Source organism: Hemitrygon akajei, chromosome 3 (assembly GCF_048418815.1).
Source record: "Hemitrygon akajei chromosome 3, sHemAka1.3, whole genome shotgun sequence".
Lineage (NCBI taxonomy): Eukaryota > Metazoa > Chordata > Chondrichthyes > Myliobatiformes > Dasyatidae > Hemitrygon > Hemitrygon akajei.
This window is the reverse complement of record NC_133126.1, coordinates 123,690,240-123,714,959: the sequence shown is the minus strand read 5'-3', so window position 1 is coordinate 123,714,959 and position 24,720 is coordinate 123,690,240. Positions and strand designations below refer to the sequence as shown.

The 24,720-nt window shown below is 39.6% G+C and overlaps 1 protein-coding gene across 2 annotated transcripts in view; it reads left to right on the top strand.

Annotated features, from left to right (window-relative positions):
- Positions 1 to 16,026: 16,026 nt before the first annotated feature.
- The window catches only part of LOC140725365 (NACHT, LRR and PYD domains-containing protein 3-like), a 51,751-nt gene continuing 43,057 nt past the window's right edge, over positions 16,027 to 24,720 (top strand). For both annotated transcript variants that reach the window (XM_073040763.1, XM_073040764.1), the window contains exon 1: positions 16,027 to 16,183. The gene's annotated coding sequence lies outside the window, so the exon portion shown is untranslated. The remainder of the gene's footprint in view (positions 16,184 to 24,720) is intronic.

Genomic DNA, 24,720 nt, shown 5'->3' with positions numbered 1-24,720 from the left:
AGCGGCTGACTATAATCAGCTGCTTGAGATACTACATGATGCCGTCTCCAAACAAGAAACAGTCCTTCCTGGTACATTTCAAATCATAGTCAAGGACTTCAACCAGGCTTGCTTGAAGAAAATCCTGCCCAAGTAACATCAACATATAACATGTAGCACCAGAGGTCCCAACATATTAGACCATGTTATACTAAGTTAAGGAATGTCTACCATTCCATGTCCAGATCCCATTTTGGTAAATCTGATCACTTGGCTGTCCTTCTCCTGCCTCCATACAAGCAGAGCCTAAAGAGCAAAGCTCCCAAGATTAGGACAACAAAGATGTGTTTACAGGAGGCAGAGGAGTGGCTATGAGATCACATTGAGTCAGTGAATTGGGCTGAATTTAAGGACATCCATGGAGCTGAAGCCCTGGAGAAACCATGAGATCCACAATCTGTTGAGGGCCAGATAAGAGGCATTGAAGTCTGGTGACTATTTCCAGGTATGATCTCTGGAAAACCATCTTACGAGCAAAGTGGCAATTCTGGACTAAACTTGAATTAACAAAAGATGCTTGACAGTTGTAGTAGGGTTTGAATACTATCACCTGTTAGAAAGTTAAATCAAGAGACATACACAACAACAGAGCTTCGCTTCCACGAGCTCAATACTTTATATGCTTGCTTTGACCGTGTAAACCTGGAGCAACTATCACAAACTCCACAGCCCCCAATGATCCTGTGATTTCAGACTCTAAAGCCAACATGCAGTCTTCAGGAGGGTGACCCACGAAAAGCATCTGGTCTAGATGACATACCTAGCCAAGTACTAAAAACCTGTGATCATCAACTGTCTTGAGCATATACTCAAACCTTTAACCTCTTGCTTTAGCACTCTAAGGTATCCAACTGCTTCAAGCAGGCTTCACTTATACCAGTGCCTAAGAACGTGGTAACCTGCCTCAATCACTATCATCCAGTAGCACTCACATCCACAGTGATGTGGTTTTTGAGAGGATGGTTATGAAACATATCAATTCCTACCTGAGAATTGACTTGCATCCACTCCAATTTGCATACTGGTGCAACAGGCCCACAAAAGATGCATCTCATTAGCTCTTCACGCACCACTGGAACATCTGAACAGCAATGATGTATACATCAGGATCCTCTTTATAGATTATAGTTCAGCATTCAATACCGTCATCCCCTCAAAATGAATCAGTAAGTTTTAAGACCTCGACCGCAATACCTCCTTGTGCAATTGAATCTTCAATTTCTTCCCTTGCAGACATAGAAACATAGAAAACCTACAGTACAATACAGGCCCTTTGGCCCACAAAGCTGTGCTGAACTACCTAGGCTTACCCATAGCCCTCTATTTTTCTAAGCTCCATATACCTATCCACGAGTCTCTTAAAAGACCCTATTATTTCCACCTTCACCACCACCGCCGTCAGCCCATTCCATTCACTCGCCACTCTTTGCATAAAAGACTTACCCTTGACATTTCCTCTGTACCTATTTTCAAGCACCTTAAAACTATGCCCTCTCGTGGCAGCCATTTCGGCCATGGAAAAAAGCCTCTGACTATCCACACAATCAATGTCTCTCATTATCCTGAACACCTCTATCAGGTCACCTCTCATCCTCCATCGATCCAAGGCGAAAAGGCCGAGTTCACTCAACCTATTCTCATAAGGCATGCTCCCCAATAGGCAACATCCTTGTAAATCTCCTCTGCACCCTTTCTATGGTTTCCACGTCCTTCCTGTAGTGAGGCGACCAGAATTGAGCACAGTACTTCAAGTGGGGTCTGACCAGGGTCCTACATAGCTGCAACATTACCTCTCTGCTCTTAAACTCAATCTCACGGTTGATGAAGGCCAATGTACCATATGCCTTAACCAAGGAGTCAACCTGCATAGCAGCTTTGAGTGTCCTATGGACTCAAACCCCAAGATCCCTCTGATCCTCCATACTGCCAAGTGTCTTACCATTAATGCTATTTTCTGCCATCATATTTGACCTACCAAAATGAACCACCTCACACTTAACTGGGTTAAACTCCATCTGCCACTTCTCAGCCCAGTTTTGCATCCTATCAATGCCCCACTGTAGATTCTGACAGTCCTCCATACTATCCACTACACCCCCAACCTTTTTGTCATCAGCAAATTTACTAACCCATCTCTCCACTTCCTCATCTAGGTCATTTATAAAAATCATGAAGAGTAAGGGTCCCAGAACAGATCTCTGAGGCACACCACTGGTCAGCAATCTCCAAGCAGAATATGACCAATCTACAACCACTCTTTGCCTTCTGTGGGCAAGCCGGTTCTGGATCCACAAAGCAATGTCCCTTTGGATCCCATGCCTCCTTACTTTCTTAATAAGCCTTGCATGGGGTACCTTATCAAATGCCTTGCTGAAATCCATATACACTACAACTACTGTTCAACCTTCATCAATGTGTTTAGTCACATCTTCAAAAAATTCAATCAGGTCCATAAGGTATGACCTGCCTTTGCCAAAGCCATGCTGACTATTCCTAATCATATTATGCCTCTCCAAATGTTCATAAATCCTGCCTCTCAGGATCTTCTCCATCAACTTACCAACCACTGAAGACCCCAGTCAGTTCAGAATGGTAACATTTCCTCCATGGTCTCTTTCAACGCAGCTGCATTACAAAGCAGTGTGCTTAGCCCCCTGCTCTACTTGCATTACACTCATGACTGTGAGGCTAAGCACAGCTCCAATGCCATATTCAAGTTTGCTGCTGACACTGCTGTCAGAGGCTGAATCAAAGGTGGGTATGAATCAGCATGTAGGAGAGAAATTCAAACTCTGGCTGAGTGGTGCCATAACAACAACCTCTTACTCAATGTTAGCAAGACCAATGAGCTGATTATTTACTTCAGGAGAAAGAAACTAGAGGTCCACGAGCTAGTTCTCATCGAAGAATCAGATGTGAGAGGATTAGCAACTTTAAATGCCTTGGTGGACTTGACCTGAGCCCAGCATGTAAGAGCAATTATGAAGAAAGCACAGCAGTGCCTCAACTTCCTTCGGAGTTTGCAAATATTCAGCATGACATCTAAAATTTTCTATAGATGTTTAGAGTTTATTGACTGGCTGCATCAATATGGAGCCCAGTACGGAAACACCAATGCCCTTGAACGAAATCTCCTAGAAAATGTTGTGGATACAGCTCAGTCCATCACAGGTAAAGCCCTACCCACCATTGAGCACATCTACACAAAGCATTGTCACAGCAAACCAGCAAGCATCATCAGGGATCCCTACCACCCAGGACAAGCTCTCTTCTCAGTGCTATCATCAGGAAGAAGGTACAGGAGCCTCAGGATGCACGCCACCATGTTCAGGAACAGTTACTACCCCTCAACCATCAGGCTCTTGAACCAAAGGGGATAACTTCATTTGCCCATCATTGAGATGTTCCCGCAACCTATGGACTCACTTTCAAGGCCTCTTCATCTCATGTTCTTGATTTTTATTGCTTATTTATTTATTATTATTCTTTCTTTTTGTATTTGCACAGATTATTGTATTTTGCACACTGGTTGAATGCAGTAGGTGCAGTGTTTCATTGATTCTATTAAGGATTTACTGAGTTTATGAATTTATTCATTTATAAGAAAATGAATCTCAGGGTTGTATATGGTAACGTATATATACTTTGATAATACATTACTTTAAACTTTGATGATTCAGAGAGATGAGAAGCTACTTTAAAAGATCACAAACCCTCCACCGGAAAATTGATAGAATAAGGGATTGGACAAAAGTTTGGCAGACGGAGGGAAATCTGAAGTTATCTACATTGGACAAGTAAAACAACAGCAGAATATTGTTAAATGGAGTCATACAGAAAGGGAGAGAAGCATCTGGGTGTCTATACATAAAATACAGAAAGTTAGCATGCAGATACAGCAAGTATTAAGGAAGTCAAATACAATGTTTGTCTGTATTGGAGAGTACAAAAATGGGGAAATCTTGCTACAACTCTGGTTTCAGCAACACCATGCCTGGAATATTATTTGCAGCTTTGAATTGAAGTGGCATATATTTTCACTGAAAATTTGTTAGGTTGATTACTAGAATGGAAAATTTTATTTTATGAGCAAAGACTACACAGGTTGAGCCTGTACTGATCAAACTTTAAAAAAAAGTTGACTAGTGCCCTCACTGAAATTATACGTACAAGAAACTGGAAGTCAAAATACTATAAATAATGGAAATCTGAAATAAAAAGAGAACATGCTGCAAACTCTAATTATTAGGCAGCATCTGTAGAAAGAAAGGCAGATCTTACGTTCATCTGTTTTTTTACAGTTGCATAGACCAACCATTGCTCTGAGCAGGAGTTTTTATATGGCTTGAAAACTGCACATCACATTAATTTTTTTGGTAGGCTGGTGGTTTATTAACAATCAGTTATCAACTTCCATTTTCTGTTTATCATTCCAATTTGTAACAGTGTTGTAACTTGAAATACTGACAGTGTAAATATGTTAGAGCTGTAAAATGTTTCAAAGTAAAAGTTCTGGTACATTAATTACTTCAGAAAATGCACGGATTATATTCATTAACACATAATTAATTACAGGGTATTTCACAATTATATTAACAGATTTTAAAATTATATTAACATTATATAAAAGTAAATTCCAGCTGCGTGGCAATGAAGTCTATGTGCACGAGAGCATTTCAGTTACTGTGCAATTGCACACCTATGCATCTTAGAGGGAACAGTGCTTATGTTTCAGGTCAGAGAACTTTCATCAAGACACTGAATGAACACTGAAGGGTTGCTTCACTTTGTGGAGCAATCTAGAATTAAGGAGCATAGTCTCAGAATATCGAGTCAAACATTTAAGACAATAGCAAGGAACAGTTTTTCTTCTTAAGGGGATTGTGAGTTTTCAAAATTCTTTGTCCCAGGGAGCTGGGAAAGTTGAATTACTGGGAACATTCAAGGCCAAAATAGATTTTTTTTTTGTCCACAGGGGAAATTGAGTAATGTGGAACAAGTAGGAAAGTCAAACTGATTGCAAGATGAGATCAGCCACAAAACAGTGGAGCAGACTTGAGAGACCATATTGCCTAATCATGATCCACTTTTTAAAATTTGCAGTAAACAATAGAAGTTAACTTAGAATGGTCCCAGTCTGACACTCTATGGTGGAAGCATTGTTATCCTGAGAGTTGCCAGCACTGGTCACTCCCATGAGAACATGCACTTAATTCTCCAGTGAGATAAAAAGGTATGTGATCCACAGGGGACTACATCACAATACACGTCTGTCATTGAAATTTTATAACATACAATAAAGTACCCTTCACATCAGAAAGTACTTGATCCAATTTCCAATGGACCACAAAAGAACCCACAACATTTCACTTTTTAATTGTATTGTTCGAAAGTAAGTATTAAGTTCCAGTTCAAGTTTATTTTGATCTGAATGTACATATATACAACCAAATGAAACATTTCTTCAGACCATGGTGCACCCACAATACATATATCACACACAGCACATAAAACAAAATATTACTACAAATAAATTAATAAAATGTAATACAAATATAATTCAAAATACTGTACATGTAGTGTGTAATGCAGGGAAACAGTAAACAGCTCACTGTCCTAGTGACCTCATTGGTGGCAGGGTATTCATTAGTCACACAGCCTGAGGGAAGGAGTTGTTAACTATTCTGGCAGTCCTAGTCCTGATGCTCCTGTACCTCCTTCCTGATGGTAGTGGGTCAAAGAGATTGTGAGGTGGGTGGTAGGGATCCTCAACAATGCTTCGGGCCCTTTGTATACATTATGTGAATGTATTTCAAGGTCCTTAAGTTATATGCTCTATTTGTCAGAATTAAACTTCTAGTGCACTCCTATTGTCTTCGGTCAACATTCTTCAGCCATTTTCCATACTCCTTCCATAAACTCAATGTTCAATGTGCTTAACTCTATTTCTTTAGTGCTAATGGAAGTTGATTTTGTACATCTTCAACTTTGGGAATCCATTTTGGTAAAACAGATGCTTAAATAATTTCTCTCAATAAGAAGACATCCCATTATTTCCTCTTTGGATTTTAACATTTTGTTTTGTTTTAATTCAGGAATTTTTCATTGCTCTTTTAAAAATAATGTGTTATCCACTTAGATGCGCACCAGCATCTTTAGATCAGACTAAAATGCCAGTTGCTCACACCAATAAAAGGACCTGCAGTACTTTTGGGCATGTGATAGGGGCCATCTAAAATGTGTCCTACTTTCATTTAATTCTATCTGCTAATGCTAAGCATGATTCAGACATAGCCTATCCCTTCACTCATGCTCAACAAAACTGACCACAATAACATTTTGCAGGTTAAACTAATCTGATATTACATTTTCAGATAATGTATTGTTCACCTCCATAATGCTATTCCATTTGCTCTGTTCTGTTCTTTGTTAATAAGCCTTTAGATTTGTTATCATTCTTCCTTTCTGCACAAATTGAATAAAGGTGTGAAAATGATATGCTTCTTATTTTGAAACTCCAGTGGTGGGTTGTGCAATGTTAGATGGGTGACTAATCCTGTTTACACCAGATGAAGTTTTGCATTCTAAACCTCTTCTTGTGGTTGAAGTGTTTTGTTTTATTTCAACTTGATAGCTACCAAATTTCACCTGAAACAGACAAAGCTTCTATCGGCACTACAGAGGTTATTGGAACCACACCCAACACCATAAGCTCAGGTTCCACTGTTAATGGATACCTCTTAAATACTGTCACAGTCTTTCAGAAAATATCTCATGGATAATCAATTTCATAATCCATTTTACTTACGTTCCTACTGAGTTTATAAATTACAAAGCTGGACAAGGAGAAGATCCCTTTGATCACGTACTTTTTGTGGCTTTGTTCCATCAATTACAGGGCTAAGCTTTCAAAAGAAAAACCTACACTTATGGACTATCTGCACAAAAAGTGTTTCGTTAATTGCTTTTTCTTTCTAACAAATCAGAAAAATCCACAAATCAGATATGCTTTGGGGATCCTATACTGAAAATCTACCTGTCTCAGTGCACCTGAGTATCAGGAACATGAGTTTCCATCTAACCATTGATAGGTCAACGCATGAGATTGGAATCTATTCCCCATCACTATCACTCCCAATCCAGTAATTAAATAAATTAATACAGTTGCACAGTGCCTAAGTTGAGCTCCATTTGTTCAGTGCTCAATGTTAGGAATAACAAAAGAATTAGATCATATTATGTCTTAGTCTCCCATAGCCCCCAATCACCCTGTGATTTCAGTCTCTGAGGCCAACATGAGAACATCCTTCAGTCGTGGACATGGCCCAGTGCATCATGGGTAAAGCCTTCCCAACCACTGACCACATCTACTATTGCAGGAAAGCATCATCCATCATCAGGGAACCCCATCACCAAGGTCATGCCCTATTCTTGCTTCATCTGGAAGAATGCACAGAAACCTTTAGGACTCATACCACCAGGTTCAAGAACAGTTATTACTCCGTAACCATTAGACTCTTGAACCAGTAGGGATAACTTCACTTGCCCCATCACTGAACTGTTCCCACAACCAGTGAACTCATTTTCAAGGACTCTTCATCTTATATTCTCAATTCTTACCGCTTGCTTACTTATTTTTTTCTTTTGTATTTGCTCAATTTGTTGTCTTTTGCACATTGGTTATTTGTCCACCTTGTTGGGTGTGGTCTTTCACTGATTCTATAATGGTTCTTGGATTTACTGAGTATGCTCACAAGAGAAGGAATCTCGGGATTGTATATGGTGACATATATGTACTTTGATAATATATTTACTTTGAACATTGTACTTTTGAACTTTGAATCATACAAGGGTCTAAACAGCTGATGATTTTTCCTCAAGTCATCTCCCTTTAATAGGCAAAGTTATTATGATTGCTTTTGAGACCTTCAGTGTGAAATATATTTTAAGAACATTCTTGTTTACAGCATAAACACAGAGGAAAGAGGTGGGATGGGAGGATATAAAAAGCAAAAGGATCCGTGACAGTGGAAATGAAAATAAGAGCCCTGTTTTCTGAAGGAGGATACTAATGAATGAGTCTTGTTTAACTAATGAAGCGAATGAATAGATTTTCTGATAGTTATTCCTCATTTTCAGGTTTTACTTGTAACTCATTTGTAAAAGAGGTTGGTTTCTCAAGAAATCTCTTCTCCACAAATATTTTCAGTTGTTGATAGAATCGAAAGTGGCATAGTTTTATTACTGTATTCCAGTATTGGCTAAGTCCTGGTACTGTGCCATCACTTGGATGTCAATTTCATTTCCTGGAATAGCCAACTAGACAATTGTCTACTTGTAGAAGACACCAAGCAATATGTATACAGGGAACTGGATTTCCTCTACTGGATTAGGAGACACCAGTTCTTTCTAATTTTTCCCTCTGACAGAGACACTGGTGCCAATCCTTTGAGCTGCTGGTCTCAGGTAGATGTTCCAAGATAAGGATGCAGTATGTAGAAGAAAGAAAATGCCTGAATCAGGATGCTGCAATAATATTCTCATCTAATTGCTTATCCTTTGTGACAATGGAAGTTAATATGTGCAGTCGTTGATATGTTACTACATTTGATTGAGTGGATCATGCATCAAACTGGCCATCACATCTTAATAGTAGATGACCAGATTTATTATCTTTGGATGTGTCACCAAAAAGCAAATTGCTTTGCTCTAACTGGTATCAAATATTTTAAGTTGTAACAGCAACTATTTGGGAACTGGTGAATATTTTATTATCTTCCTGACTTCATCCTTGTAGACAAAGAAAGTTTTAATGGATCAATCAGTTGTCAGCCTCTGCCTACTATTGTAGCCACACTACAGCTACAACTAGTCCCACAGGGTTATAAATCCATGCATTCAACATCACACCCTACCAGTATCACCACCTCAATCTGGTGCTTTGCTGCTGCTTGTGCATGGAAGCAGGGGAGTTGAGGGAGGGGTTTGGGTTTCTAACATTTTAACTGTCACTCATTCTTTGGGCATTCTTCTGTTTTTGTGGACGTCTGCGAAGAACAAGAATTGTATATTCTATACATTGGTTGTATATTCTATACATTGTCTTATATTAAATGGAACTGTTGAACTACTGAAACTATTGAAATTTTCCAAAACCAAGGTAGTTCTAGTAGAAGATTCAAAAATGGGTGTATACATATCCAAATTAAAAACTTGTAAATTCTCTGAAAAAATATATATCTCTTTTGCTCTGCATAGATCAGTATTATCTGAAAATATCACAACCTCTGCATATACAGGAAACACAGGTATCATATGGAACAGGCATGATTAATAAATAGCATTTTATTTCAATCTCGCCTTCAGATTCCTCATCTTGATAGTGTACTGTTAACAAAAATATTTAGCACTTGGATTTACTGGCTCAAATGATGGAAAAATATTTTTAATGATGGTATAGAAATTCATCTTTGGTCACCATGTGTTAGCCACCCACTGTTCACAGAATTAATGGTACTAAAATATTGGCCACAGACAGTATTCCTGCTGTAAAGTTCTTTTCTATTAACTACAATGCATAGCTGACATCATAGCACAGGTTTTGCCTCTAAAGAGGCAAAAATGATTTTCGACCCCAGCTTCTATGACTTTAGTTAGAAGATGAACTAAACATGTTTTAATATAGTTAACTTAGTTTATAAGTAAGATGAACTGTGAGAACAAGAGAGTTATCAGGTAACTAAAAAAATGTGCATCACTGAATCCTTGTATAATTGCATTTCCATCAGGTGAATACAGCTCCAGTTACTAGTTAAATCCTTCCAATTCACAAAAGAAAATTACTTGGACTCTCTGTCTTCTATGTGATAACCAGTCTTCAATCCATGTTTGATGCATATTTCCCCCAATACCTTGCGCTCTTGTGCATTAGTCTTTTATGTGATAATGCCTTCTAAAAATCTAAAAGTATCATATCTACAGTTTCCCCTCTATCAACTTTGCTTGTGAGGATTTGTCAAACATGATTTCCTTTTCATAAAACCATGTTGACCAATAAAATTGAATTTAGATGCTGTTATGTAGCAGTGCTGAAACATATTGGAACTCCATCCCTAAAAACGAACACTCTCTGCGGAGACGTAATATTGATGATGCAGTATTTTAAATTGTAGTGTTTTCACAGTATTAGCAAGGCTTTATTAAAAACTGACCCAGCATTTCCAAAGAGCTTTCACTAATTCTGATTTGTTCACAGTTTGTTTCTCAGCCTGAGAAGTAGCCACTAATATTTTTGCCCAGAACTAAGTCCCTCAACTCAGACAACTGATGACTGCATTAACAGTAGACAATCTAGTTATCACCCAATTAAATAAATAAGCAGGTGATTTATAAGGTGACAGTTGATGGTAGTTCAAACATCATATATAGAAATCTTGTAATGTAACATCTTGTAATAAAGTAAAATGGAGTGTATTGGAATATTAGTAAAATGACATTGAGTAGTTTGGAAAATCTGCTAGTCCAGCAACCCAGAACACCAAAGTCCTGAGTGTGCTTGATAAATGGAGTTTCCCTCAAGACATGACCTGGCAAAGACAGTGGGAGCAGCTACTTTCAGGCAAATCTATAAGTAGAAATTGGTTATCTTTCAAAAGTGAAATAGTGAAAATGTGGAGACTATGTGTTCCCATAAGGGTAAAGGGAAGGACAGCAGGTCCAGGGAACCCAAGAATTTCAAAGGTTATCAAAAATTTGATTTTAAAAAAATAGGAAGCATATGGCAGGAACAAAGCACTAAAAATAGGGAAGGCCCTCAGGATATAGATTGTAGGAGGGGCTTAAAATGAAATGAAGAGGGCAAAGGGGGATTATGAAATATTACAGACATAAGATTAAGGAAAATTCCAAAGCATTTTATATATTAAGAGCAACCTGGAGAAGGTTGCTCTATATACATCAAAGGGGCAATCTGTGCATGGAGTCGGGTGTTTTAAATTCATATTTTTCATACGTATTCATGAAGGAGTACAGTATTTTAAGTGGTGATTCCATTTGGAATGGTAAATTTCTACAACACAGTAAGATTAAAAAGGAGGCATTTGATGTCTTAGGAGATATAAATGTGGTTACATTTTTAAGACTTGATGGAATGTATCTCAGGTTGCTATGGGAATCTGGGGCCCTGATGAAGATACGTAAATATTTGCCTCAAGTGAAGTGCCAGATAACTGGAAGACAGCAAATATGGTACTTTTATTTTAAAAGGGCAACAAAGAATGTTATAGGCTATTTAGTCTAACAATAGTGGTTGGGAAATTAGGGTTCTAAAAGTCAGGAGAAACCTGCACAGGGTTTGATCAGTGATAATCAGAATGGATTTGGTGGTGGGAGATCTTGTCCATCTAATTTAGTGAATGATAACTAAATACATGGATGAGGATGGTGTGGTTATGTGGTTCGCACAGGCTTCAGCTAGACATTTGACAAGATACGACATGAAATGCTGGAGTCCAAGACAAGTTGGCAAATTTAGAACCAAGATTGGTTTGGTAATAGATTGTGATCCTGGAGAATTGTTTTTATGATTGGAATCCAATGATCAGCAGTGTACAAGAAGTGTACGTGCAGGGGTGACAAAGTAGCATAGTGGTTAGCACAATGCCTTACAGTACCAGCGACCTGGGTTCAATTCCTGACACCGTAAGGAGCTTGTACGTCTCCCCGTGACCGCATGGGTTTCCTCTGGGTGCTCTAGTTGCCTCTCATAATCCAATGACGTATCAGTTGGTAGCTTAATTGGAAATTGTCCCGTGATTAGACTAGGATTATTGGCGGATTGTTGGGTAGCACGTTTCGAAGGGCTGGAAGGCAATACTCTGCCCTGTATCTCAATAAATAAAACAATTAATAAATAAGTAAGGATTGATGCTAGGACCTTTGATGTTTGTTTTTTATATATAATGACCTAGGAGGTGAATGTAGGAAATATGATTAGTAAGTTTGCTGATGACAGATAAATTGGTGATGTTGCTAATAGTGGACAAGTACTATTTTGTTACAGAAAGATACTGATTAGCTGGTAAGCTGGACAGGGCAATGGTAGATAGACTTTAATCCTGATAAGACTGAGGTGATGATTATGGGATATTTATTAAAACTATGACACATACCAGAGGGCATGGTTTGAGAATAAGGGGTAGGTCATTTAGGACAGAGTTAAGGAAAAACTTCTTCTCCCAGAGAATTGTGGGGGTCTGGAATGCACTGCCTTGGAAGGTAGTGGAGGCCAATTCTCTGGATGCTTTCAAGAAGGAGCTAGATAGGTATCTTATGGATAGGGGAATCAAGGGTATGGGGACAAGGCAGGAACTGGGTATTGATAGTAGTTGATCAGCCATGATCTCAAAATGGCGGTGCAGGCTCAAAGGGCCGAATGGTCTACTTCTGCACCTATTGTCTGTAATAGGGCCCTAGGAGGTACTGAGGAACAAAGTCCAAAGATTCCTGAAGCTGACAGCACAGGTACATAGCGTAGTGAAGAAGGCATATGGGATGCTTTCTGAGTCTCAATACCTCCTTCTCCAAATGGATCCCCAAATTCTTAACAGAAAGGCTACAGTCAGTCAATGTGGGCAGCAACATCTCTAGTCCAATTATGCTGAGCACTGGTGCTCCCCAGGGCTGCATGCTCATCCCATTGCTGTTCATACTGCTGACACATGACTGTGTCAGAGGATTCAGCTCAAACCACGTCATCCAGTTTGCAGATGATATTACAGAAGTTGGCCTCATCAACATTGATGATGAGATGGAGTATAGAGAGGAAGTGGAGTAGCTGGTAGATTTGTGTGAGAAGAACCACCTAAGTTTGAAAGTGGAGACCAAAGAAATCATTGTGGACTTCAGGAAGGTGCAGCTCAGCCATCCCCCTCTGCAAATACATGGTTCCTCCATAAAGAAAGTTCAGTGCACCAAGTTCCTGGGAGTTCACATCACTGATGACCTCACCTGGTTCTTTAATATCACTTCCCTGAACATGGCACAGCACCATCTCCGCTTCCTAAACAGACTGAGGCAAGCGAAGCTCTCCTCCCCCAGCCATCTTAACTGCATTTTATCGGAGCACTGTTGAGAGCATCCTGATGAGTGTCACCTCCATCTAGTGTGGGAGCAGCCTATTATCAGATTGGAAGTTCCTACAAAGAACTTTGAGAATGGCTGAGAGGATCACAGGGGTCTCCCAGCCATCCATCAGGGATATTAATCAGGTGTGTTGCATACATTGGCCCTCAGTATTATTAAGGATCTCACCTTGGTATTATTAAACATCCTGGTTGACTTTCTACCATCAGGCAAGAGACTCTGATGCATAACAACATGAACGGTCAAGATGGAAAACAGCTTCTTCCCTCAGGCCATTAGGCTTCTGAACTCCCTGGTGCATTGTATTCAAAGTATCATTGGTTAATCTGTTCTGTATCTTACAATATTTAACATGCACTTTAGTTTATTTTTGTGTAATCCATCTTAGATTTCATCTTTACTTTCTAAAGTTATTGTATGTGTTCTACAGTGCTTTATACCTGGTTTGGAAGAGTGTTGTCTTGTTTGACAGTACACAGGTATATCGTTAAATGACAAAAAACTTGACTTCACTTGCTACATCCAGAATAATATGTGCATTTTTAGTTATCATACCACAGGAAGGAATCTCCAGGGTGTAGGAGAGATTCGCCACAATGTGATATAGGATGGAGTGCTTCAGTTATGAGGAGAGACGCGATGAATAGCATTTGCTTTTCTTGGAACAGAGGAAGCTGAGAGACCCCCTGATATAAATATACAAAATTATGAGAGACACAGATAGGGCAGAAACTTTTCATCATGGCAGAGCTGTCAAAGATCTGAGGGCATAGGTTTAAGAAATAAAGGTTTAGATGGGGAACTGAGATAAGAATTTAGTTATGGTTCATATTCTGCATGGAGGACGGTGACCAGAGATGTTCCGCAGGGATCTGTTCTGGGACCCCTTCTCTTTGTGATTTTTATAAATGAACTGGATGAGGAAGAAGGGTGGGTTAGTAAGTTTGCTGATGACACAAAGTTTGGGGGTGTTATGGATAGTCTGGAGGGTTGTCAGAGGTTACAGCAGAACATCGATAGGATACAGAACTGGGCTGAGAAGTGGCAGATGGAGTTCAATGCATATAAGAGTGAGGTGGTTCATGTCGGTAGGTCAAATTTGAAGACAGAATATTAATGGTAAGACACTTGGCAGTGTGGAGAATCAGAGGGCTCTTGGGGTCCGTGTCCATAGGACATTCAAAGGTGCTGCACAGATTGACAGTGATGTTAAGGAGACATATGGTGTGATGCCCTTCATCAACTGTGGGACTGAGTTTAAGAGCCCTGAGGTAATGTTAAAGCTATATAAGACCTTAGTTAGACCCCACTTGAGTATTGTGCTCATTTCTGGTCACCTCACTACAGGAAGGATGTGGATTCTGTAGAGACAGTGCTGAGGAGACTTACAAGGATGTTGCCTGGATTGAAGAGCATGTCTCATGAGAATAGGTTGAGTGAACTTGGCCTTTTCTCCTTGGAGCAATGGAGGATGAGAGGTGAGCTAATAGAGGTGTACAAGATGATGAGGGGCATTTATCATGTGAATAGCCAGGGGCTTTTTCCCAGGGCTGAAATGGCTAACACAGTTTTAAGGTGCTTGGAAGTAGGTACAAGGGGGATGTCAGAGGCAAGTTGTTTTTTATTTACAGAGAGTAATAGGCGTGTGGAATGCGCTGCCAGCAACAGTGGTAGAGGTGGATACAATAGGGTCTTTTAAGAGACTTTTCGACCCAAAATGTCATCAGTGTTTCTCCCTATAGATGCTGCCTGGCCTGCTGCATTCCACCAGCAAATCAGAGGGCTATGCGGTAGGGTAATTCTGAGCAGTTTCTAGAGTCAGCATGATATTGTGGGCCAAAGGGCCTGTAATATGCTGTAGATTCCTATGATTCACCCTGAACCATCTGGAAATGTACTTTAACAACCAAGGCACTGTCAGCTATAGACTGACAACTAAAAAATGGGATTTGTATAAATGCATACTTCATAGTCAGTATGGACACGGTTGGGTAAAGAACCTGTTTTTTTTCCCCCCACTGTAGATCCATTCATAGGAGAATCAAAACCATAGTATGGAATTGGTTGGATTAGAAGGGAGTTGAAATAGAATATTTTCACCAGCAGCAGTGGTCTGGAATTCACTTTCTGAAAGAGTGGTAAAGGCAAACCCCACATTATATATAATGACTACTTGGATGTGCGACTGAAGCACCAAGATCTACAAGCGCAATGCTGGAAGGTAAAATTAGGCTGAATCGTTCTTACTCAGATGGCACCGTCACTGTAGGTCACCTAGAAACTTACACTAATGAGGGAGGCCAGAATTTTCTGCCGTTTCACGTCTCCTATAAAACGAACTGGAAATCGGCGGCAGTTCGGGCTTCTCGCCCTCGCTATCCACGAAGACACCGGCCGCCCAACACAGGCCGATGGCCGAAGGTGAACGTCGTCCCTTGGCATTGCTGGGGCACGTGACTCCCCTACCCCTCAGCCAGGGTGAAAGATTACACCCTGCAGCCTCGCTGTCTTCCCCTCAGGAGGAGGTCCACGTTTAATGGCACCCCGAACCCCTCCGCTTCCAACACTGACGACGTGGCCCTCCTTACCAGAGCGCGGAGCGCAGTCTGCTTGGTGGGTGCACGAAACCCACGGCCAAGTGTAGTTCGGTGTGTGACCTCGGGCGAGAGCGGGGAACAGAGGCGAATGCCGGCTGTTTGCACCCCCCAGCGCCCTTCGCATCCTGCACCTTCCTGCCCCGAACCCGCCGTCGGTACTGTACCCACGTCACGGCTCGGAGTTTCCACTCGCCTTTCGGCGGGCCGGGAATTCCCGCACATCAACCTTATAACTTCCGCACACAAATCATTAAAACCCCTCCATGCCGACTCTTCCGATAATAATCACCCACATCCCGCCGTCCGCGTCCTTCGCCAGTCAGTCAGCTGTAAAGCGAGCCAAGCCACTCAAGCGCAACCACAACACCAGTAGTATTTACCTGATAACGTGAAAAATTGCCCAGGTATGTGTTTTTTTTCAAATATCAGAAATGTGGCGAATTACACGAGACAGCTTTTTTAACGAAATTTGCTTCCTCAGAAATGCTTTATGGGTGTGATAGACCCGCTTGAAGCTGAATACAAATATAATTTCAGACTTCGTATCACGTAGGAATTTGGAGAAGTAAGAAATTAACTTTCAGTGAATAAAATGCGTGTAATTGCATAATGCTGCTGCTGACGCTTTGCAATATTCTAAGCTAAAATGTTTTGTTGATGATTTTCATTTGTACTCTGTCTGAGACTTCTTGCTTAAGTGGCCAATGATAAACCAACCAGCACTGATGGATTCCAGTTGCCCTGATACCGTTTCTCCATGACCACCATGTCCTGGTGAAATCTTTTACCATTCTGGTCACTGATAGTGCCAAGATTTGCAGGGTAGAAGTCTAAATGGGAATGCAGAAAATGAATGGATTTGTATGCTTGAAGTATGTTGTCAATGATCTGCATGTAGTTTGGTGCTCTGTAGTCACCCAGAAAAATTTCAGCAACATCCTTGAATGCCTTCCATGCGATTTACTGCGGGCCCACTAGAAGTTCTTCGAATTGCCTGTCATTGATGACCGGTTTGATTTTTGGACCAGCAAAAATGCCTTCCTTAATCTTAGCATCAATTGAGACAGATGTTTTCCTTAATCTGGGAAAGATCTGTCTCAAAAGTCAGAATCAGGTTTATTATCACCAGCATGTGCAATGAAATTTGTTAACTTGGCAGCAGTTCAATGCAAAACATAATATAGAAGAAGAAAAATAATAAATAAGTAAATCAATTGCGGTTATACATAATTTTAATATTTTTAAAATCATGTAAAAAGCAGAAATAATATTAAAAAAATTGAGGTAGTGTTCACGGGTTCAATGTCCATTTAGGAATCGGATGGCAGAGGGGAAGAAGCTGCTCCTGAATCAATGATTGTGTGCCTTCAGGCTCCTGTACTTCCTACCTAACAGTAACAGTGAGAAGTTATCAAAATCTTTCACCATCCTTGTTCATCGCTTTCACAAATTTTTACATAAGCCCTAGCTTTATAGGAAGAGGAGGCAAAAATATCTTTGTTGGGTCTTCAAGTGGTTTATATACTGTACTTTACTACTCTGGAGTGCCCAATCCTTTTTTTTAATGTATTAAGATTCTTTAACATGGCTGTCTGATTTGCAAATGAAACGATGGTATTTGGTGTAGTCGAGCTGCATTCCTAGTAGCAGTTACTACTTTCAGATCACCACACATGTTTCAGTTATAGTTGCTGTACTGTATGTGTTTCTACAAGACTTACAAATTTCAGTAGTTTTCTTTCATGTGTACTACGTAGCCAATTAGTATTGAAGGGTGGATATTGCCGTTGTGTAGCAGCACAGCTTTCAGGCTTAACACTGAAGAATAAAGAAAATGACACCCTTGTTGTGGGTCATGCTGTCAACCCAAAGCATGTCCGGGCATGCCTGGACAACATAGAAAACTTGCCAGCTTTCACTGTGGCCAACATTTTAATTGACTTGAATTATGAATTGAAATAACAGATATAGGAAATTCCAAAAAAGTGGTGTGTGATAGGAAAATATCATGTTGATTTTCATGACTGGCAGCCCAAAATGTATACAATACATAAGTATTCAGGAAGCAAAATTTTTATTGTCGTGTTATTACAAGCCAATCAGCGTATTTCCAATAATTAACGAAGTGATGGAAGTTGTTATCGACAGTGTTATCATGCAGTACTTTAATTTACTTATGTAATCAGATGCATACTTAACCAAAAGGTTGACTGAAATTCTTATCCCAAGGTGCTGTGTAGCCCATTATCACAGCTGACAGCGACTAGATTGAGCAGATGGACAGGTGAGAAGAAGAGGGATGAATGGGGAGCCAAAATGCAGAAGGGAAAGAGGAGAAATTATCAGAGGTTAGAGAAATCAATGTTTATGCCATAAAGTTGGAGGTACCCAGTCGCAATATGAGGTGTTACTCCTCCAACTTCACCATGACAAGGGAAGCCATGGACAGTCAGTTAGAATGGGAATATGAAGTGGAAATGAAATGGGAGCAAGGTAATCCCAGTTTTTGCAGTGGACAGAATGAAGGAGCTCGATGAAGCTGTCCTCCAATCTATATCCAGTCTCACCAATGTAGAGGAGCATCAGATACAGTGTCACCTCACATGGAAGGACTGTTTAGGTCTCTGGTTGGTGATGTAAGGGCAGATATAGTCTTGGCCCAAAGCATCAACTATTTATTCCTCACCTGCTGAGTTCCTACAGCATTTTGGGTATGGTGTTCTGGATTTCCAGCATCTGCAGAATCACTTGTGTTCATCATTAGAATTGTGTTTATTTATGAGAGATTTTCTCTTTTTTCCTGTCAGGAAATATATAAAATATTCATTTAATCTCTCCGCTACTTTCTTATTCCCATTTATAACTTGCTCTGTGTTGATCTGAACTACATTAGCTTTAGCTAATGTTTTTTCCTGTTTACAGTATCTTAGAGTCTGCTTTTACAGTTTTTTCCCCTATCTACTTTCATATTTTACTTTCTTTATCAATTACTCAGTCTCCTTTGGTGAGTTCACATTTATCATTTTAATTATAGGATAAAACATATGATACTGGTGCCTGAATCTTTTATGATATTTTCAGGATATGGATATTGTCGGTATAAACCTGCACCTATTTCTGAGTGCATAAATTAAAAGTTTAAAAACGCAGGAAGTCTGTGTTAGGGTATGTCACAGTCTTTGCAAGAACTGTGAGAGTGGAACCATGACAGGAACTTGAATTCACACTTTCCATTGCATAAATCAAATAATTTATCTACACCATAGGCAAATTCGAAGGGTTTTCTTTCTGTAACCACTGTAAGTACAATATTAATTTGTTTTAATTTTCCTTATGCCTGTATTTTTAAAAATAACTTGTGGCTTTTTTGTATAATAGTATTTTTTCTAAATCATTCATTTTCTCCAAGAGTACATATACTTTATTAACCATGCTCCTTGACAAGGCGTTTCATTCTCCAAGAATATTTTGAAAAGAAGTCCCTCTAACTTCTCTTTGTTGCTTTTCTTGATTACACGAGTTCCCCAAATTAAATGAAATAGTTTCCATAATTCCTCCATCAAAGTCTTTCATAATAATAACATTCTTTCAAATTCTGTTATTATTATTGGTTGTAATGAACTTTTTAAAATATTTTAACTTACAGTGAAGTTTTATTGTGAATCAATTTGTTTCCCTGATGTCTTCTGAACAATTAATTTCTGCCTTATTTTCTACCTTGTATTTTTTACAAATATATTTCATTGAAATATCTAGCATTGAAAAAAATCATGGAAAATTAAAAACAGATTACAGAACAATTACAACTAAAAGGTGAATGGCCTCTTGAGAATATAGCAATTGCCAAATGTAGTACTGAGAAACTGCTTAATTGCTTAATGTTTCATAAATGTTACAAGCTATACTGCCACTGATGAGGCAAACACAAGAAAATCTTCAGATGCTGGAAATTCAAGCAACACACACATCTTCCTCTGGTGCTCCCCTCCCCCGTTTTATCTTCCGAGGCCTTCCATTCTATGATACTTTCAATCTTGTATCCCTTTTGCCAATCAACTTCCCAGCTCTTAGCTTCATCCAGCCCCCTCCTGTCTTGTCCTATCATTTCGGGACTCACATTCCCCTCCCACTTTCAAGTTTCTTACTATCTCTTTTTTCCGTTAGACCTGACGAAGGGTCTCAGTCCGAAGCGTTGACTGTACTTCTTCCTATAGATGTTGCCTGGCCTGCTGTGTTCCACCAGCATTTTGTGTGTGCTGCCACTAATGAGTATTGTCCTCTGTGCTCAATTAGCAAAAAGATAATAAAAATATTATCTAATCCTAATTATGAGAAGTGATGAGGTACTGGTATTATGTTCATTACAACCAATAATAATCTGAATTACTGTTTCTCTTCCCTTTGATACAGCTTGATCTGCTAAGTGTTTCCAGCATTTTCTGTTTTTATTTCATTCTGTTGGTATTCGTTAGAGAAACTGAAAACAGGATTTGCTATTTTTATATTTACTCATACATTAATTTAATTCCAAATTTTCATTCACCAGATATACTCTGCCCATTGTTATGCTTATATTTTTTGAAGGTTAATTGGTCAGTGTAAGTTGCTCTGAGAGTGCAGATAAGTAACAGCATTTGAGGTGGTGGGGGGCGGATTTGATGGGAATATGGAGAGAACAAAATGGTTTTTCATAAGATTATTGTAAAAATAGGTGGTTGATGATCAGTGTGGATTTGGTGGGCCGTTTGTTTCACTGTTGTATCCCTTTACGACTCTTTGTTTAATATTTTATGATGATGAGCCAGTGGAAGGACAGTCTAAGTGAAATCTATCAGTCTTCTTCTCTACAAGAGACTGAAAAGACATGCATCCAAAGACCATAGGAACCAAATGATTAAAGCTAAAATCAGAAACCACAGTATTTATGGTGAAGTTGGGAAGTGTAACCTGGAAATCCCAATAAATATTTCAATATTTTGAAATTGTTTCTTATTTTATATCATGCCAAGTACTCTGCTGTATTGAGAAGTTTAGGTAGTACATGAATGAGAACATAGAAAGCCACAATTTAAAAGCTTCAGCAGCTAACAATATTCTAGAGGAACTCTACATTGAACAGCATCTGTAGGAGGAAAGCAATTTTCGATATTTCTGGTTTAAAAACCTGCATCAGAACTATCAGGACATCAGGACCAAAAGTCCTAATGCAGAATTTGGAGCCAAAACATTGACAGTTCCTTTACTCCCACAGATGCTGCTAGACTCACTGAGTTCCTCCAGAATATTGTTTCTTCCTCCAGATTCCAGTATCTGCAATTCCTCATCTCTCAATTGAAGTCTTCAGTTGGGACAATTTAAGTTATTCCTTAGCATTCCAAAAGGTTTAAGACTTTTGATGGTGGGAACTAGATCACATCATCAAGACGGAGATAGAGAAAGATCAAAGATAGTTTAGAGTGGGATCAGCCATAGACAACAAGGTCACAAATAGCAATGGTTTGAATAAGACCAGTGACATAGGAACTTAAACTGTCTGAATGTGGTCTGGAACAAACAATAACATGAAGGGAAAGAGGGTGAGAAATTTTGTTGTGTTTTCATAAGAACTGCCCTAATCAGTATATTTAATGTTCACCAATTTCAACAGCATTTCTGTACTCTGTATTAAGAAATGTCATGAATTCAAAAAAGCTGTAGAAAAGAATATAGACATCCCCACGATAAAAATAATAAATTGGAGAAAAATAGATCTGGTCCAGGTAACTGGAATCAAAATTCAGAAGATGAATCTGTAATTGTATAGTGGGACATCTTTAAGGTGTCTTAGTGCTCTCTAAATACATTCCAATTATGAAGAAGGATCAAAAAATTAAAGCCAGGGCTCCCTAGATGATCAAAGGAATAGTGAGTAAAGCTGAGCAGAAATTATAATTCAACAAGTGAGAACCAAGGTGAGTGCAGGAAGTTTATGGCCGGAAGTAATAAAGGAAATACAAAAGCAGATAAAAAGCATGAGAAAATACTGCTGGAGAGCATAAAATATTTTAGTGGCATGGGAACAGGAAAAGGTTTTTAAAAGGAGAGGTGAGATTGTTGAGAAACCAAAAAAAAATTCTCATGGAGGCAGAGGGCATATTACAGCTATTAAATTTATAACATGTTATTCACCAGCAGTCTGGAAAGATTACTTACTGAGTATAAATTGTAGAGGCTTTGGTATAATCTTCTAAATATCTATAGCTTTAGGGTTGGTGCCTCAGAATTGGAAGTTTGCAAATATTTTACCCTTGTGCAAGAATCTGTAATGGAAGTCCATAACTAGAGACCAGGCAACTTAACCATGGGGTAAGATCACCTTTCTCTTAAAAAAAATTGAAGTCAGAATTAGCAGTTACTATGACAAGTCTATATTTGATTATATACGGTTGACATAGTTCTATTAAGTGAGCAATTCATGTCTAATTTGAAGGAAATGCAGTTGATGTGACATGTAGATGTGCAAAAGGTTTAGCTAAGGCTTATCAGCAAGATTGAAGGCTGTTTCATGTACAGAGAATTAGCTCAGTAACAAACAGGAAACAAAAGTAGATTATAATTGTACAGCAATGTTCTTCAGGGTCAGTGCTGTGACCAATGTTTTTCTTGAAGTATGTCAATAACATGGACTTGGTCATACAGAGCACAATTTCCAAATTTTGAGAGGAAAGAAAGTTTGGAGGCATTATGAACTGCAAGCAGCATAGTAATATGCTCAAGGAGATGTAACAGATAGCTGAAAAGGGAGTATAGGTGGTGGATGAAAATTAATGCTGAAAAATGTGTTATTTTAGATATTGAAATAAAGAATTGAAGAATACCCACAGTGTTGATCTGAAAAAGATCAACAAGGAGGGAGGAGGCAACAGCTCTAAAAGGAGTACAATAACAGTGATCTGGAGTGTATGTGCATAGTTCATTGGAAGTGGTAGGATCGATTCAAAGTACATTTATTATTTAGATATGTATGCAGTATACAACCCTGAAATTTGTCCTCTCCGTAGACAGCCACGTTCGAAGAAAAACTTTAACCCTCTACATGCAAAATACAAATCATGCAAATGGCAATAAGAAAGAACGAGCAAAAACACAGAATATAAAAGACAAAATTGAAAGAGTCCATATTTGGTGCAGCCCGGTGTTCATTATCTACAGGCCTCCCCGATTCAAAGTAGCCCAAAACAGCAACAGTAAAAGGAGCAACCTGGAACTACAGTCTAATCCACAAACCGCAGACCCAGCACTTAGATACATTCCTCCGACAGTATTGAGGGGCAGAGAGACCATTCAAATACAGGGGCCTTATCTCAGGAGCGAGGTGGGTGGGAGAGGGGGAGGGAGAGACCGAGACCTTCACACCCAGTCACCTTTCTCCAGCAGCAGCTAGTGAGAAGCTGATAGATGGAGTTGAACTCTTGCTTGCCTTCTGCTCTCACCTCAATGTTTTAATCTTCCTCAACACTTTAATCAGCAAGAAATGGAGTCAATCATGGGCTTATGCCTTGTTTCTAAGCTTCTTAGCCTTGAGGTCGCTTGCCTCCCAGAATGTTCTTGGAGACAGCAAAGCACCAGATCGTTTAATCGGCCCAAAAACATGCCATCAAACTGTAGATCACAGGCTCCATCAGTACCAGAAATACACACAAAAAAAGATGTGGCGCTGTGTTTTAGGCCTGGAACCTTTCACTGCAGCAGTGCCTGGGTCCTTGTGCAAGGTACAATATGTTGTTTGGACAATTTAAATGATATACTGGAAAGATAGGGTGTCAGGATCAGAGGCAAGAGTCCATTTCACTCACTCCCGTGATGTTCCCTTCTCTCTCTCTTATGGCGCTGAGGCTTTGAAGACTGCCGCAGCTGTTAAGCTCTGTGCCCACTAATATGATGGACTAATACTGAGGCTGCTCCGGGGTTCGGATCTAGAGACTCATTTTGGTTTGGAATGTTGTTGCTGGCTTCTATTATTTGCATGATTTGTGCTTTTCCCCCCTTTTTCTGCACATTGGGTGTTGGTTTTTATTTTATTTTTTAAAATTGCGTTCTTTTGGATTTCCTGCTTTGTTTTTGACTGCTGTTACAAACCCCGTAACTGGGTCACTTACCAGCAAAGATAGAGAGGTCCGTTGAAGCCTGATGATACGATTTTTAACAGTATTTATTAGTAAAAATACACAAAAATAATATCAATGCAAACATACAGATAATATACGTTGTCAATACTAAATCTAAAAATGCGGGTATAATAATAATAGGAAATAAGCTCTATCATTGTCTAGGGGATAATGTATTGGCCGATGGAAATATAAAAGTCACTCAGTTCATGCAGGCTACAGCCTTTGGGGACCGCTGGGTTTGCAATGGTTGGAGAGAGAGAGAGATTTGGAGAAAAACTTGCCGATTCCTTTTATGATTTCGATCCGTCGGAGTCTCGTTGGTGTGGCCGTTCACTTGTGACCTCTCCTTTAGCTAAGCCGTTCTTCCGTGGCGAGCCCGCCAATCCCATGCAAGGGAAGGACGCACACGAGCCCCCCACCGGCTGTCGCTATTAAACGCTGTCACAGGATTTCTAGTGTTTCTCCTGGTGCGTCTAAAGGGGTTGTTCCCCAGACCCTCTTTTATCCTTACTCATGGGGTCTCAGATGTCAATCAGGTTGGGATGATGCAATCCCTCAACCAGCCCACTCTGGTCGTCCCCTGAGGGGCTTCAATGAATAGTACAGTACTCAATACACAATTCCGTCTCCAAGAGACAATAGCCGTTATCAGGGGTTTTGTTTTCGCTGAGGCCAGGACACACTCCAAACCTTGTGGATTCTCTCTCATTTCCTGGGTCCCAGACCCGAATTAATAGCGATCTTGCGATTCTCAAAAAAGGAGGGGGCGACTTTGTACCCTTTGGCCCCTC